The sequence below is a fragment of the Dendrobates tinctorius genome, unplaced genomic scaffold, assembly GCF_039654945.1.
Source record: "Dendrobates tinctorius isolate UK_male_01 unplaced genomic scaffold, ASM3965494v1 ptg000177l, whole genome shotgun sequence".
In the NCBI taxonomy this organism is placed as follows: domain Eukaryota; kingdom Metazoa; phylum Chordata; class Amphibia; order Anura; family Dendrobatidae; genus Dendrobates; species Dendrobates tinctorius.
In genome coordinates, this window is record NW_027361844.1 from 8,638,731 (window position 1) to 8,650,982 (window position 12,252).

The 12,252-nt window shown below is 46.6% G+C and overlaps 1 protein-coding gene across 3 annotated transcripts in view; it reads left to right on the forward strand.

Moving 5' to 3' along the window:
• Positions 1-12,252, forward strand: part of ALS2 (alsin Rho guanine nucleotide exchange factor ALS2) — a 186,078-nt gene that overhangs the window by 93,532 nt on the left and 80,294 nt on the right. The window lies entirely within an intron of this gene.

Below are 12,252 nucleotides of genomic sequence, written 5' to 3' on the forward strand. Positions count from 1 at the left end.
GCACTATGTATAATATTGAGTTCAGATATACTGTATGGGCAGTGACATACCAATGGCATACTGTTCATAAGATTTCATGTTACAAATCTGCTATTGATCTGTTGAGCTGTAATATATTTATCTAGGTTTATGACAACTATATCTCCACAACTCAGCCATTCATTGTGTGCGATAATAACTACTGCCCTGTCTATACACATTTCTTTATCGCTTCTTTGGGGGACACAGGTTACCATAGGGTGTATGCTGCTGCTGCTGCTAGGAGGCTGACATTATGCAAAATAAGAAACGTAGCTCCTCCCTCGGCAGTATACACCCACCGACAGGCACCAAGTACCTCATAGTGATGGTAAGTTCGGCTCTATTTTTTGATCCGGCTCATTCGGCTCCGCTCAACATAAAGAGCCGGGCCTCATTATACACCTGTATAAGGATCTAGTGACGCAGTGTAGACTGTTATTCATCACTGCTGATTCCTCAGATTGTCAGCTCTTGTGATCAGGCCCCTGCTCCTCGCTCCGGTCTTTCCTGTACAGTGAGGCCTCATTATACCCCTGTATAAAGATCTAGTGACACAGTGTAGACTGTTATTCAGCATTGCTGTTTCCTCAGATTGTCAGCTCTTGTGAACAGGCCCCTGCTCCTCGGTTGTAGCCTTACCATGTATTGTGACATTTTTTGTTCATGTCCTTTGTGAATTATTAAGTGCTGTGATACAGTCATATGTAAAAGTTTGGGCACTCCTAATACTGTTAACCTTTTTTCTTTATAACAATTTTGGTTTTTGCAACAGCTATTTCAGTTTCATATATGTAATAACTGATGGACTCAGTTATATTTCTGGATTCAAATGAGGTTTATTGTACTAATAGAAAATGTGCAATCTGCATTTAAGCAAAATTTGACCGGTGCAAAAGTATGGGCACCCTTATCATTTTCTTGATTTGAACACTCCTAACTACTTTTTACTGACTTCCTGAAGCACTAAATTGGTTTTGTAACCTCATTGAGCTTTGAACTTCATAGCCAGCTGTATCAAATCATGAGAAAAGGTATTTAAGGTGGCCACTTGCAAGTAGTTCTCCTATTTGATTCTCCTATGAAGAGTGGCATCATGGGCTCCTCAAAACAACTCTCAAATGATCTGAAAACAAAGATTATTCAACATAGCTTTTCAGGGGAAGGATACAAAAAGTTGTCTCAGAGATTTAACCTGTCAGTTTCCACTGTGAGGAACATAGTAAGGAAATGGAAGAACACTGGTACAGTTCTTGTTAAGCCCAGAAGTGGCAGGCCAAGAAAAATATCAGAAAGGCAGAGAAGAAGAATGGTGAGAACAGTCAAGGACAATCCACAGACCACCTCCAAAGACCTGCAGCATCATCTTGCTGCAGATGGTGCCACTGTGCATCGGTCAACAATACAGCGCACTTTGCACAAGGAGAAGCTGTATGGGAGAGTGATGCGAAAGAAGCCGTTTCTGCAAGCACACCACAAACAGAGTCGCCTGAGGTATGCAAAAGCACATTTGGACAAGCCAGTTACATTTTGGAAGAAGGTCCTGTGGACTGATGAAACAAAGATTGAGTTGTTTGGTCATACAAAAAGGCGTTATGCATGGAGGCTAAAAAACACAGCATTCCAAGAAAAACACTTGCTACCCACAGTAAAATTTGGTGGAGGTTCCAACATGCTTTGGGGCTGTGTGGTCAATGCCGGCACCGGGAATCTTGTTAATTTTGAGGGTCGCATGGATTCAATTCAGTATCAGCAGATTCTTGACAATAATGTGCAAGAATCAGTGACAAAGTTGAAGTTACGCAGGGGATAGATATTTCAGCAAGACAATGATCCAAAACACCGCTCCAAATCTACTCAGACATTCATGCAGAGGAACAATTACAATGTTCTGGAATGGCCATCCCAGTCCCCAGACCTGTATATCATTGAACATCTGTGGGATGATTTGAAGCGGGCTGTCCATGCTCGGCAACCATCAAACTTAACTGAACTGGAATTGTTTTGTAAACAGGAATGGTCACAAAGACCTTCATCCAGGATCCAGGAACTCATTAATAGCTACAGGAAGCGACTAGAGGCTGTTATTTTTGCAAAAGGAGGATCTACGAAATATTAATGTCACTTTTATGTTGAGGTGCCCATACTTTTGCACCGGTCAAATTTTGATAAAATGCAGATTGCACATTTTCTGTTAGTACAATAAACCTCATTTGAATCCAGAAATATAACCATCAGTTATTAGATATATGAAACTGAAATAGCTGTTGCAAAAAACAAAATTGTTATAAAGAAAAAAGGTTAACATTAATAGGGGTGCCCAAACTTTTACATATGACTGTATATGTTGGTGCACATGATGCATCCTGATCCTGATGCAAACGTAGGTCCGTGCGTCCCTATGTTCAGTATATGGATGTAGTCTGGATCAGGATGCATCAGGATTGCAGAGCCACTCGTGCAGCCCCTAACTAGGTGCTCCCATGTTATATACATGCTCCTAATACATTATATTAACATTAACACACTGTAACATAGGGCACAAGCCCTTCTAATGATGCTGGAAAGATCACTGTATGACAGAACAGCATGCACATAGTCTATATTATGTCTGCATACTGGTTCCATACAGTTTCATCACTTTCCCATACAGCACATCCCTGGCTTCCGAGCATGCTCAGTGCCGCAAGACGGATCCCTGCACACGGACCAGTGTTGTCCTGGATCCGTGCTCCATTTTATTTCCAGACGTGTAGCCGCGGATCTGTACATGTCCCTGTGCCTGCGTGTCTGAAAATATGCAGACACAGCGATCCATGGGAAAACGGTGACAACTGGATGCACATGCAAGTCCCATCCGTCACCACTGAAAGTCAATGGAGACGAAAACGGATCCGTGTGCATCCAAAATATGCAAGTGTGAAACCAGCTGATCTCTATATAATGATTGGAGCTGGACCTAGCTCTCGCCTCAGGTTTTGCCTAAAATCACTTTATATTACTTACCCTACCCTTAGGGCTCATACTCACTTGTCAGAGACTCGCAAGAAAACCTGGCACTGCCACCGGCACTCGAACCAGAGCATGGGGCTGCATAGAAGTACATATATCCGTACGCTCCGGTCACAGGGCTGGCGGCAGTGCCAGGGTTTCATGAGAGAGACTGGGCCCTGCTGTGTCCCCACCGCTATCACCCTGTTCAGCACATGCTTTTTTTGGTGCTTATTTTTCCCCCATAGTCAGGCCTGGAAGCCCCCATGATGCACGCCCCTATCCGTCAGCCCAAGCCTATCACGCCAGTCGGACACTAGCCACGCCCACCGCTAAGGTCCTTCACTGCTCCAGCGTCATAACGCTACCTAGCACCTCGTGCACTACCCTGGCAGCCCACATGCTTACTATTCGGGGGACACAGTCGCGCTCCTGCTTGCTGCGGATCGCTGGTAACAAGTAGGTTCTGTCCTTCTCCCTGGGCCACTTTATAGCGCTTCCCTGCAGTATACTTATCTCACTAGAGAGCGTTACACGCTCCCCTGCAGTTATCTTTACCTCACTAGAGAGTGTTACTCTCTACATATGTTCAATTCCACAAGGGCTCCCCTTGCTAGGCACACCGTATCTCATTACGCCTGTGCACGCTGTAAAAAAAAAAAAATAGTGAACATCAGGTTGGTCGTCTCCTCTCTGCCCGTCCTGCAGTACCCCCACCTGTCTGAACTTTTCCAAATCAATAAGAGTTCAAGGCTAACTTGAGCAAACAATGGGAACATCCAGAAAAGCATTCTTCAGGAGGAAATCACCTACACGTGCACCTCACAAAGTGGGCTGAGTCCCCTAAGGTGGATCCGCCGGTTTTCTCGCCTGTCTTCCAAGACAGTTCTATCGCTATCAGACGGTGCGTCACAGAAGGATTCGACAGTCAGATCGAATTACTGTCCAAATTTATTTTTTGAGGCCACTGGCGTCTTCTCTCTGTCCCAACTTCGCCTCAACTTGGGTGGCGAAAGCCACCTCAGCCTGGGCAAAGATACTTTAAGGGTATCTTAGCGTCAGCTCATCAAAATAAGCTAGCTGAATTAGCGGACGCAATTGATCATGCCGCCAAATACCTTCTATCTGCCTCAGTGATGCAGCCGGGTGTTCCGCAAGAGCAAACAGTAACATCGTGGCCATACGCCGCATCCTTTGGTTGAAAACATGGAATGCGGACACCGTCTCTAAGAATTCCTGTTCTAACAGGAAGGCTCACCGGCCATTTAGGTTTTCTCGACCTTTCCATTGTTCGGAAAGTTCCTCACAGCAGAACCGTCCTCCTACCTCCAGAGAGAGGAGGAGACCATCACTCAAACCCTCGCCCCACTGGAGACTAAAGAGCAGGACCCTCAAGCCCTCAGGTTCCCGCTCCAGCAGATTCTCTTCCAGGTGTCGGGTCACTCCCACCTGGAGGTCTTTCCAGGGTGGGAGGCAGACATCTTTCCTTCAGGGATGAGTAGCTGTCGGTTGTTAACAGCGCCTGGGTAAGAGAAATCATCATTTTCGGTTACAAAATAAAATTTCTTCACTCCCAGTGAGACATTGCTTTCTGTCTCGCCTACCAAAACCGCCATCTCAGACACCAGTTTTCCTCCAGGCTGTCTCTTCCCTCCTATCCAATTCGGGAGGCGTATCTCCGCATCCCTATTTGTGTACAGTACAAAGGTTCCTTCGATTTGCGATCCAGGAGGATCACTATCAATTCACGGCTCTTTCCTTCGGCCTCCGGGTCCTCACAGAGGTCATGGCAGCTATCATAGCTGTCCTTTTCCCCTAGAGGGTTTCTAATATTTCCTTACTTAGACGATCTGTTAATCAAAGGCCGTGCCGCTGAGAATGCGTTCAGAATCTGCAGATTACTATGAGCACTCTGACCCTCCTCTGCTGGATAATCATCAGAGAGATGTCCACTCTGTACCCTACTCAGTGACTAGTTTTCCCTGGTCATGGAGTTCCACATGAATCTGACCCGGGTGTTCCTTACCAGGGACAAGTTTTCTGCTCTCTCGAAAGGAATCCGATCCCTGAAATGCCCAATCACCATTCCCCTTCGGTCCTGCATGAGGATCCTAGGGTAGATGATAGCCGCCATGGTAGCTGTCCCCTTTGTCCAGTTCAACACCTGTCCTTTTCTCCTGTCCCTTCTCTCTGCCTGGGACATGTCTTCAGTCTCTCTGGACCGACCCATAGTCCAGCCTCTCAGGGTGAGGCCGTGGGGGACGTTGCCTTCGTCAGTCCTGCACGAGTGATTCTTTCTTCCTCCTCAGTGGCAGGTCATCAGCACCGACGCCAGTCTTTTCGGGTGGGGTGCATTTTTCCATCCAAAAAAAAAACCAGCGCAAGGGCGCTGAATCCCTCAAGAAGCCCTTCTGGAAATGAAAGATGAAAGTTTCCGTAGTGTAGTGGTTATCACGTTTCTTTTACACATGAAAGGTCCCCGGTTCGAAGCCAGGTAGAAACACACAATCTTCATTGCCATCCTTCGTGGGCAAGCCCTTCTTGTGGGCAAACCAGTCCGCATTCATTCGGACAATGCCACAGTTGTGGCATACATAACCCACTAGGCGGAACTCGCAGCAAATGGATAATGACAGAAATGGCAAGGATCCTATGTTCATCAGAACGTTATGTCCCGGCCCTCTCAGCCGTTCAATCCCGGGGGTGGGAAACTTACTAAGCTGCCAGAGCCTAGCATCAGGCGAGAGGTCTTTCCACCCCTCGATCTTCAGCCCGATCTGTCATAGTCTGAGTTCTCCGGTTGTTGACCTCACGGCGTCTCGAATGAACCACAAAGTTCCTCGATTTGTAGCCAGGTCCAGGAACCCTCTGGCCGTCGGTCGCGACACGTTGCTGATTCCGTGGTCCCAGTTTCGACTCCCTTATCTATTTCCACCTACCTTGAACTCCAGAGTGATGAAAAAAAATAAAGTAAAAAAAATAAATATATAAATAAATCCGAAGGCATTCAAGTCATTCTGATAGCACCAGACTGACCAAGAAGACCTTGGTATGCGGAGCTGACTACGTCTCCTGGAGGCTCCTAGACCGTCCAGATCTTCTCTCGTGAGACCCTCTCTGCTACCAGAGTTCTCAGTCTGAGTTTTAACAGCACGGCAGTTGAGGGCGCGGTTATGAGGGAATCTGGTTTTTACCCACCACATCATTTAGACCATGATCAGAGCTAGTAAACCGGCCTCCTCCCGCATTTACCATAGGTACTGGAAAGCATTTTTCTGATGGTGCGACGCAACAAAGTTTTTCCAATATCTCTCTCCCTTCCATCTATCCTTGGCTTTCTTCAATCTGGTCTACACTCAGGCCTGCCCTTTAGTACCCTACAGGGCCAGGTCTCACCTTTGTCGATACTTTCCCAGAGGGATCTGACATCTATGCCACAGGTTAAAGCCTTTATCCAGAGAGTTGCCCGTTTGAGCCCTTCCGCACTTTCCATGGCATCTTACCCTCATCCCTAGCGTTCCCCAAAGCTCGTCTTTCGAGCCCATTCAGAACTTTCCTCTTTCCCTCCTTTCATGAAAAGTGACCCTCCTAGTTGCAACTACGTCCATTAGGAGAGTTTCTAATCTTGCGGCCTTGTCCTGTCTTTCCTCTCTTCTTTCCACATCAAAGAGGACATCTTCCTTTCCTCCTTTTTGTCCTTCTCCTCTTCACCCACTGGGGAAGTCTCTCCACAAGCTGGATGTGGTCAGAGCTATTTGACTCTATCTTTCTAGAACAAATCTCTCTGCGGCAATTCGACTTCCTGCTTATCTCTGAAGGTCGACAGAAGGAGCTCCCAGCATCCAATTCCACTATCGTTCGTTGGATTCATTCTGCGATACTGGAAGCATAATGTGCTCAGGACAAAATGGCCCACCCGAGCTGTAGGGGCTTCTTGGGCTGTCTGTCACTGAGCTTCGACTTCAGAGATTTACAGGGCCGCGACCTGGTCGTCCTTGCAAGGTTCTATAGGGTTCATGTCCAGGCCTCGTCCGATGCAGGCATCGGTATCCACCGACCGACCCAAGTCCTTTCCTCACGTTGCCTAATTTCATTTTCCCACCCTTGGGACTGCTTTGGGACGTCCCATGGTAACCTGTGTCGCCCAATGAAGCGAGAAAAGAAGGATTTTTGGTACCGTAAAATCTTTCTTGGAGCCTTCATTGGGGGACACAGCACCCTCTCTGTTTAAGTTGTACCATATTGGGCCTACGAGCTTGTTGTTGGGTTGGTACATATTTTGTGAGTTCATGTTACTTCTCCTACTGCTTTTTTCACCAACTGAGGTACTTGGTACCTGTCGGTGCGTGTATACTACTGTGGGAGGAGCTATGTTTCTTATTTTGCCTAATGTCAGCCTCCTAGCAGCAGCAGCATACATAAAAAAAAAAGTTGTGGGTTCCCCTGTATTTTTTAGAACCAGCCAGGCAAAACTGGGGGTGCAACCCTCAGCTGTCAGCGTTAGCAAGGTTGGCTATCAAGAATAGAGGGGTCCCAACATTGTTTTTGAAATTATTTAAACAAGTAATTTAAAAAAACGTTACGTGGGGTACCCCCCCATTTTTTGAAACCAGCCTTGCTAAAGCAGACAGCTGGTTGTCATTCCATTCCATTCCATTGAAGCCATCGTCTCCTGAAATAAAAAATAAACATATTACCCTTACCTGTCCGTTGTTCTGTCCCACGCCGTAATCTGTGTCTGGAGGATAAACCGTTTTCTCCTTCGCCTCATTGGGGACACAGACCATGGGTGGCATGCTGCTGCCACTAGGAGGACACTAAGTAAACATAGAAAAGATTAACTCCTCCTCTGCAGTATACACCCTCCTGCTGGCTCTAGCCAAACCAGTTCTTGCTTAGTGTCTGTAGGAGGCACTTGGGTCTGGTCTTCAGACCTCAACTTTATTATTTTCAATTTTTATTTTTCCTTCACGGAGTGAAGGGATGACTGGTCCCTTCAGGGTTCCGATTTTCCCCGAATCATCAACAGGCAGGAACGCTGAGTGTCGCCTCCCCATACCCCCTCCTGCAACGTCTGTATGCCATGCCTACCTTGGGCGGTGCCAAATGCGACCGTCCAGACTGAGAACCCAAGTAGTTTCCTGCTTTTTGTGTTTACATGAAAGGAGCTGCCTCTTTTTCCCAATGATCAGGAGTTTTCAACTAACAAACGTTTTGCTGGCAGAACTCCTCGCAACAGTGTTCTTCACAATGTGGTTTGCAACCTCTGCTTAAAGGAAATCTGTCGCCAAGTTTTTGCTTCCTCACTTGGGAGCAGCTTAATATAGGAAAAGAGATCCTGAATCCAGTGATGTATCACTTAGTTTACTTGGTGCAGCAGTTGTGATACAATCTTAGTTGTTAGATGTTGCAGAGCTCAGAAAGGTGCACTCGCCTACACCACAGCTTTCTGTGTACATTGTATGTTGACAGTAAGCTGTTAGTCAGTACTTGGCAAGGTTGGACTGGATGCATGTTGGCAGCTAGTTCGGCAGTGATAATCTCCTGCTGATAATACATTGTATGTAAACAGTACACAGCCTAAAGAGCCTTTTACACATAGCGATATAGCTAAAGCTTCACCGATTTTGTGACGCAACAGCGATATGGGTAGCGATATCGCTACATGTGACACCTCCAACCGGCCTCCCCACTGGCTATCGATCGCGCGAGATTGTCCTGGTCCATTTCTCGTCGTCAACTTCCTGCTGGTGCCGACGAGCGACTCCATGGACGTGGGAGAAAGTCGTCACCAGAGCTGCCGTCTGACAGGTAAGTGACGACCGCTGCTGCATCACTGGTGAGATCTGCCTGTGTGGCAGCTCATTAATGACCATTTAGCGATGCACCAGCGATCCTGACCAGGTCGTATCGTTGTCTGGATCGCTGGTGCATCGCTAAATGTATCGGGACCTTAATAAGTGACATGTCGTTGAAACCAATGTCTCATCTCCTACCTCATGCTGCGTTCTGATTATATAGAAAATATCTGCTGACAGATTCCATTTAATATGGACATGGGCACGTTTGTAAGATGCATTATTATACGGACCTCAGGCGGGGTGCATATTGAGAACTCGCCAGTATTATCTATGAATCGGGCATACATTCCTAATCTGCACAGATGAGGTTGTGAGACATATCCTCTAACTATAGCTGCATGTATAGCTCATCAAGAGTGTGCAAAGCAGTAATCAAAGCAAAAGGTGGCTACTTTGAAGAACCTAGAATATAAGACCTATTTTCAGTTGTTTCACACTTTTATGTTAATTATATAATTCCGCATGTGTTAATTCATAGTTTTGATGCCTTCAGAGTGAATCTACAATTTTCATAGTCATGAAAATAAAAAAAACTCTTTGAATGAGAAGGTGTGTCCAAACCTTTGGTCTGTACTGTACATTGTATAGAGATGTAGATTCACAATTGGTCTAGGCGGACGCTCCTTCATGTATGAGATGTCTGTCTCTCCCGGTAGCGCTGATACTCTGGTTTGAACAAACGCCTCAGCATATGGCATTCATTTCAGTTTAATGGCTGCATACATGGGAGAATTGTAGGTCCTGGCATTATATTTACCATACTCTAGCTTCCCTGGTATTAATCTCAAGATAGTCAGTGTAAGTACTTTGAAGTGTCAGTTTATACTGGAAGCAATTGCAGCATTATCTTGGGCCACTCACTGTGCAGCATTATCTGAGGCCACTCACTGTCCTCATTATCTGGGGCCACACACTGTGCAGCATTATCTGGGGCCACACACTGTGCAGCATTATCTGGGGCCACACACTGTGCAGCATTATCTGGGGCCACTCACTGTGCAGCATTATCTGGGGCCACTCACTGTGCAGCATTATCTGGGGCCACACACTGTGCAGCATTATCTGGGGCCACACACTGTGCAGCATTATCTGGGGCCACACACTGTGCAGCATTATCTGGGGCCACTCACTGTGCAGCATTATCTGGGGCCACTCACTGTGCAGCATTATCTGGAGCCACACACTGTGCAGCATTATCTGGGGCCACTCACTGTGCAGCATTATCTGGGGCCACTCACTGTGCAGCATTATCTGGGGCCACAACACACTGTGCAGCATTATCTGGGGCCACACACTGTGCAGCATTATCTGGGGCCACTCACTGTGCAGCATTATCTGGAGCCACACACTGAGCAGCATTATCTGGAGCCACACACTGTGCAGCATGATCTGGGGCCACTCACTGTGCAGCATGATCTGGGGCCACTCACTGTGCAGCATGATCTGGGGCCACACACTGTGCAGCATGATCTGGGGCCACTCACTGTGCAGCATGATCTGGGGCCACACACTGTGCAGCATGATCTGGGGCCACTCACTGTGCAGCATGATCTGGGGCCACTCACTGTGCAGCATGATCTGGGGCCACTCACTGTGCAGAATTATCTGAGGCCACTCACTGTGCAGCATTATCTGGGGCCACACACTGTGCAGCATTATCTGGGGCCACTCACTGTGCAGCATTATCTGGGGCCACTCACTGTGCAGCATGTTCTGGGGCCACTCACTGTGCAGCATTATCTGGGGCCACAACACACTGTGCAGCATTATCTGGGGCCACACACTGTCCTCATTTTCTGGGGCCACTCATTGTGCAGCAAAGCTGGGGCCACTCACTGTGCACCCTAGGCTTATACGCGAGTCAATACGTTTTCCCAGTTTTTTGTGACAAAATTAGGGGGGTCGGCATATACAATAGTATATACGGTAGTAATACATCAGCTAATCCTCTGCTACTTAGCTGCTACAAAGGAAAAATAATTTAAAAAACTACCTTTCTGGAATGAGCCTGGTGTAGAGAACACAGAATAGCTTTTTTTTTCCCCCAGTGTTACTTGGAATCATTACTGTAAATGAAAGAAAATAAAGTAAAAGATGCAGAATTTATGCCTTTGACACTGTGAATAAAATATAAGAAAATAAGACTTTCTGTTTAATTATTTTCCCCTCCACGTTATGTTAGGCTAGTTTCACACTAGTGTATGGAGGACCTGCGGAGGGATGCGGACTTCCTCAGTGAAGCTCCGCCCACGGCTGCACCTCCTTCGGTCAGATCCACGTCCATCGGCATGTGGCCTGCGTACCCTGTCTTTAGCATTGGATATGCAGGCCATGCCGATTTATGCTGATGCCTCCACATGCGTTGTTTTGACGGTGCGGCGACTGCAACCAAATGCAACACGTTGCGTTCGGCGCAGGTCGCTGCACCGTCAAAACGACGCATGCGGAGGCATCTGCATACATCGGCATGGCCTGCATACCCAATGCTAAAGATGGGGTACGCAGGCCACATGCCGACGGAGGTGGAGCTGACCGGAGGAGGTGCGGCCATGGGAGGAGCTTCACTGAGGACGTCCGCAGCTCCTCCATACACTAGTGTGAAACCAGCCTTATACAGTTTTCTTAGTACTGTACACTTTTATATGAATCTTTATATTGAGAAGTGTCACAATACTTGTCATAGATGCTCTTCTCTCTACTGAAACAGTATGCACGGTCGACCAATCCAAGCATGTATGTGTCGTGAAGAAGCGCTTTTGGAGGTGTAGGGGCTCCTTAGTTTTTGCTATGTGGTATTACTATATAGAACCTAGTGTATAAAAGACACGTCCTATAGAGCAAATTACAATGGCAAGATCTGTGCACCAAGGAATAATGAGAGTAATACAGTACAAAAGTTCCTGAAATGTTTTATCTGCAAACTGTTAACTTGTTCGCATACATGGTCTTTACATGATTTCTAAATTTTGTAATAAAAACATTACAGTATAATACAGGTTCATTGTAAGAATCTGAATACACTTGGGGGAACCCTGTTCCAAACTTTCTGTAGGATTCCATGCAAAAAAATTACCGGCCTATCATCCCTAAATAATGCCTTCAACCTTCACCATGTTAGCTGAAGTTTCCAATAATTATTAACATATGAATGATATCCCCAGTATGGCACCACATTACCCCCATTGCCGACCACCACTCTTGCCCATCAAATACAATTTATTTCAGTCTACAGCTAAAACAGTCTCAGAATTTGCTCCTACCTCAAATCTCCAAGAAGCTGTGACATTCCTACATTGGTATTACTTACATTATTATAATTATGACCCTCTCCCTAGAAGCGAAACGTTCTTCAAGACTGGAGGTGAAGGACTGTGTGTTGGTA